The sequence below is a fragment of the Mustela lutreola genome, chromosome 9 (assembly GCF_030435805.1).
Source record: "Mustela lutreola isolate mMusLut2 chromosome 9, mMusLut2.pri, whole genome shotgun sequence".
In the NCBI taxonomy this organism is placed as follows: Eukaryota; Metazoa; Chordata; class Mammalia; order Carnivora; family Mustelidae; genus Mustela; species Mustela lutreola.
Window position 1 is genome coordinate 139,204,598 of NC_081298.1, and position 5,690 is coordinate 139,210,287.

General features: G+C 53.4%; 1 long non-coding RNA gene across 1 annotated transcript; it reads right to left on the reverse strand.

The window, feature by feature from the left end:
- Positions 1–2,383: 2,383 nt before the first annotated feature.
- LOC131808256 (uncharacterized) lies at positions 2,384–5,163 on the reverse strand. The gene is made up of 3 exons (XR_009344748.1): positions 4,836–5,163; positions 4,050–4,163; positions 2,384–3,532 (listed from the first exon to the last, which is right to left on the reverse strand). It is a non-coding gene; the product is annotated as an uncharacterized LOC131808256 (long non-coding RNA).
- Between the last annotated feature and the right edge of the window lie 527 nt (positions 5,164–5,690).

The window sequence follows — 5,690 nt, forward strand, 5'->3', positions numbered from 1 at the left end:
ATTCTCACTCCAGGCAGGTCTCAGAGTGGGGAGGAGATGTGAGGCACAGAATAGAACCTGTGTATTTTTCTACCACAATCCTGGAATAGTTCCTGAAAACCCCATATAAATGACTCACTTGTGGGGCCAAGTCAATAAAGGTCTTTCCCTCTTTTTTTTTTTTTTTTTTCTGTTTGTCATTTGTTTTATTTTGTGTGTTTGTTTTTACAAAGAACCCCTTATCTGCGAAACCTGGGCTTTTCAAACTGGGGTGTGAGTGCCTCAGAGGGTGGGCTTTGAGAGTGCACGAGGCACCTGCTTTGGTGCTGGGCTCTCCCGGGGCATTCCCTGCTCACAGACTGGGAAGGAAAGCGTAACTTTTATGTTCAAACAAACATAGATGTTTTATGGAAGTGAATGAAAAATAACTATGTTTGTGTGTTTTGGTTTAGAACCGGGAATCTTCAAGAACATTTCTGGTTTATAGGCAGGCCCCCTGGGATACCCTAAGACCTTCACCCTCCAGACCACTCATTCTCAGACTTCTGCCACCAGGCGCTCTGCAGAAAAAAGTTTGTGAGCCACTTTGTAAAGTCTTTAAAAACCAAGACTTCGGGGCAGGGGTGGGAGGTCGGGGGCGGGGAGCACGGCTCCTGGGTGGCTCAGCCAGTTAAGCTTCTGGATTTGGCTCAGTTCATGATTTTAGGGTCCTGGGATAGAGCCCCATGTTGGGCTCCCTGCTCAGTGGGGGGTCTGCTTCTCCCTCCACGCCCCACTTGCACACACAATCTCTCAAATAAATAAACAAAACCTTAAAAAAGAAAAAGCAAGACCTCGGGGCACCTGGGTGGCCCAGTTGGTTGAGTGTCTGACTCTTGATTTCGGCTCTGGTCATGATCTTAGGGTCGTGGGATCGCACCCCGTGTCGGGCTCTGTGCTCAGCGCAGAGTCTGCTTGTCCTTCCCCCTCCACACCTCCCCTTCCATGCGCTTTCTCTCTCTCTCAAATAAATAAGTAAAATCTTAAAAAAAAAAAAAAAAGATGTAAAACAAAAACTGAAAACCAACCAAGACCTCATCGTTGCCCTGGGCTTGGTCAAGTTGAAAACTAGCCAGTCTCGGGGCTTCGGGAACCGGCACTCAACGGGTCGGACTCAAGAGCTTACCCTCATGGTACAAGAAAGAACCCTGAGCCCCACGAGACACAAACAACTTCCCCGGGGGGAACCAAGGTTGGTCCTGAGTCAGCAAATTCCACCCTGGACCCTTTCCTTGGAGAGCGAGGGCCCAAGCTGGCCACCGGGCAGCCCATTACTCGTGTTGAAGAACACACCCCCTCCCCCATCCCGCGGACCGCACAACACCAGGAGCCCCTAGGACCACCTCCCTGGGAGCTCAGAGGAGGTGGGGAGGAGTCAGCAGAATCAGAGCAGGACATCTGCCAAGGAGGTGAGCTGAATTCCTCCTCTAGAGCAGGTGACCTAGGGGTACAAGCCTCATGACCTAGGGTTACAGCGACAAAAGACCATACAGAGGCCAGCCCCTCTGGCATTGGGTCCAGGGGTTGGAGCAGCCTTCTCCAGAGAAGTTCCATCTGCATTTGGACTTGGACTTGCAGGTGTGAGTGAAGAGCCTCAGACAGGGCACACGGGTCCCGGGGGTCGAGTCTGCCCTCCCGCTGACTGGCCCTCCCGGCCATGAGCTTCTTAGTGTCCCCTGTGGTCAGAAGGGGAATCATCCCAAGGTCCCACCCAACCCTGAAACTCTTGACCGGACTCAGATCCGCCAGAACTGGGAAGGGGAGAGTGGGGTCCCGGGGGTGGTCAGCCTTAAGCTGACCCCAGGGAGTAACTGCATGGGGCAGGGACCAGGGGCAGGGCTGTTCTTGCCGCAGGGAGGGACTCTGGGCTGCTGGGCCTCCTGTCAGGGTCGTGTGTGGCTCAGGGCCCCTGTCTGCCTGCGGTCAGCTGGGTCACAGCCCCCGAAGGCACTCGTGTCCTAATCCCAGGAATCTGTGAATGTTCCCTGGTATGAGAAAGGGTCTTCGCAGGTGTGGCTGAAGTTCTTGAGATGGGACTTTTATCCTGGGTAATCAGAGTGGGTCCTAAACACATCCCCGGGCGGCCTTAGGCGGGGGAGGCAGAAGAAACTCCCAGAGAGGAGAAAGTGGGGAGAAGATGAGGTGGAGAAAGATCTGGAGATGCTCCCCAGCTGCTCTTGAAGGTGGCGGGAAGGGCTGGGAGACAAGAATGGAGCCGCCGAGAACCGAAAGGCGAGGAGACAGACTCTCCCCGGGAGCCCCACCAGCACCTGGGTTTTAGCTCTGAGAACCTGACTTTGGACTGCAACTTCCAGAACGGTAAAGGAATTAACATGCGGTGTTTGGGGTTTGGAGGTACTTTATTTTTTAGAACAGTTTTAGGTTCACAGCACCATCAGGAGGACAGTACAGAGAGTTCCCCTCTACCCCTTGCCCCGCATAGACACAGCCTCCCCGTTATCAACAGCCCCCTCCAGAGCGCAACGTTTGTTATGGTTGGCGACCCTACAGTGACTTGTCATCGGCAGTGTCACCCAAAGTCCACGGCTGACATCCCGGTCTGGTCTTAGTGTAGGACGTTCTAGAGGTTTGGGCATATACACCGTTGCATGTGAACACCCTGATCATAGACACAGAGTAGTTTCCCAGCCCTAAAAACGCTCCGTGCTCTGCCGATCATCCCTCCCCTCCCCCCTCCATAACCTCTGCCAACCACTGCTCTTCTTATTGACTCTGGAGTTTTGCCTTTTTTAGAATGTCATGTAGCTGAAATCATACAGTCTACAGCTTTTCCAGACTGGAATATCTCGCTCAGGACCAGACATGTAAGTTTCCCCTGTGTCTTGTCATGGTTTGATAGTTTATTTCCCTTTAGTGCTGCATAATAGTCCATGGTCTGGACGACCTCGTTTTATCCACTCACAGGCTAAAGGACGTCTTGGGTGCTTCCCAAATGCTGGCGATGAGGAGCAAAGCTGCTGCACACATTGGTGTGCAGGTTTTTGTGTAGACAGTGGCTTTCAGATCCTTTGGGGAAACACCAAGGAGCACGACTGCTGGATCATACAGTAAGAGCATGTTCAGTTTTGTAAGAAATCCCCAAACAGTCTTCCAAAGTGGCAGCCCCTTCTGCGTTCCCGCCCGCAGTGAGCGAGCGTTCCTGTCGCTCCCCCGCCTCGCCAGCATTTGGTGTTGGCGGAGCTCTGCCCTTTAGCCGATCCACGAGATGCGAACTGCTGTCTTGTTGTGGTTATCGTTTGCGATTCACTCAAGACGGATGACGGGGAAGCATTTTTCATCTGCTTATTTGCTATCTGCGTGTCTTCTTTGGTGGGATGTCTGTTGAGGTCTTTAGCCCATTTATCAAAAAATCAGGTTATTTGTTTATTGATGAGCCTTAAGGGGTTTTGTATATTTGGGGTAACAGCCCTTTATCAAGTATGTTTTTTGCAAATATTCTCGCCCGTCTGGAGCTTGTGTTCTCATCCTCTTGAACGTGCACGGTTTTAAGCTCCTGTGGGAGACAAGTACATTATCCATGTTGAAGTTATTCTCAGGTGTCAGAAGCCATGACCAACCAGAGCCAAGGGCCCCACCCGGGACGCCACTGAGCTTAAGAACATATGGACCAGGGGCGCCTGGCTCGCTCAGATGGTTAAGCCGCTGCCTTCGGCTCAGGTCATGATCCCAGCGTCCTGGGATCAAGTCCCTCATCGGGGTCTCTGCTCAGCATGGAGCTTGCTTCTCCCTCTCCCTCTGTCTCTCCCCCTGCTTGTACTCACTTGCGTTCTCCTTCAAATAAATAAATAAAATCTTAAAAAAAAAAAAGAACGTCTGGACCAAGATGACATGCAGAAGACGTAACCAAAAAAGCACCAGGTAAGGAGAAAGCCAAGGGTTCTCCAACAAGGGCGAGGGTGTCGCCTGCCTTTGGAGCAGGTGGTGCTGGTGGACTGGGAGGGGCAGGGGACGCTCGCTGGGAAGCTATGGCCTCCCCTCCCCCACCCCTCCCCTCCCACCCCAGAAAGCACCTGACAATCATCAGGTTTCAGAATCAGGTCACAAGGGAGTGAGGACACGAAGCACAAATGTAGGGACGGGGAGCCTGGCTTCAGGAAGGGTTTGTAACGCACCAACAAGAGACTCTGAAAATAGAATCAAGGAAGTATATGACAAATGAGGGAAAGAAAATGAAAGGGAAAATAGGTTAGGTCTCAATTAGAGAAAAAGCAGATTAATTTCCTGATTTTTTTTTATCCCCAGTCTCTGCTTTCACTGAAAGCTAAAACATTAGCAGTCACGCATTTTGCAGAAGCTATAAAGAAACCTAAAACAGAAAACCTCTATTAACTTGGGTCCAGATCAACCCTCCTCTCTCCCGATTCTAATGTCTGAGGCTTTCTCCTAACAAAAATTTTCTCAGTGGATTTGGCTTTAATCAGGAAACAAAAATAGCTTCAAGAAAAGGAATAAGCTTCCATGCAGATTAACAAGAACCAAACCCCTCCCTGGGTCACGGGCTCAGAGAACGCTCATTGAACCTGACCCCAGGCCCCTAGACCCCCCAGCTTCCCTTCCCCGTGGGGGGCCCCAGGGGTGGCCTTCCTTTCAAAGCAGTCTACGTAGGTCACTCCCGGGCTCAAAGATCTGCAATGACCCCCCATTGTCCCCAGAATCAAGATGGTGTTCCCTGGACTCCGGCTCCGGTAGGAACTCCTTCCTCCTTCCTCTGTTCAGAGCCCCCACGGAGGTCTTCCTCCCCCAGATCGCCCACCTGCCCTCTTGGCCCCTCCGTGGCAGTGCATTCGATTAGATACCTGCGTACACGTCCATCAGGCCTCTCAGGGATTGGGGTGGATGGCGATGTGACTTACGGCTCTCTCGAGCACCACCTTCTTGTGCTCACCCTCTGTTCTCTTCCCTCCTAGTGGGCTGGAGGGGAGGCAGCCTGCAGGGTGACCTCGGGAGCCTCGTGGCAAAAGGGTAGCCCTACAAGATGGAAGACGCCTGGGTCCCGGGTCTCTGCTTACCTCTAGCTGCCTGGGAGAGCTGCCCCCACCCCTCCCCCCGGACACCCAGATCCGACTATCGCTTGAGCGACAGAGATTTCTGTGCCGAGCTCCTGAGACGCCGAGGTCCTCGGCTAGAGCAGAGCATGTCCCCGCCTGGCGTACCTAGCATCACGGCACCCCCCGCCCCACCTCCTTTATCTCCCATAGGAGAAAAGCTGATTCCGGGCCATCGACGTGCCGGGTGTCTCTGGATGGACTCTCTCTGTTTTTCCGGTCTCCGCGTCTCTCGTCCCCTCACCGGTCTGCAGGACCCACCCCATGTACCCTCCTGCTGCCGCCCGCATCACCTCCCGCACACTGGGCTGATCAAGTCATGCCCTCCCTTAAATTCCCACAGGGATTTCCATTGCCTTCGGGACCAACTCCAAGCCCCTGCTCCTGGCCGTGGCCCTTCTGTGGTCTGCCCACTGCCCGCCTCCCCACCCCCACTGTTGCCACTCACATGCCACCCGGGTTCCAAACACTCTCCCAGCATGGCTGTCCCCTTCATGCTTGGCTCCCCTGCTCCTATGGCCCTCCGCCCACACTCAAGCCTCAGTTTGGGGGTCTCACTCCTGAAGGGCTTCCCCAGCCCCTCCAGGCTCCCTTCCATTCTGGTTT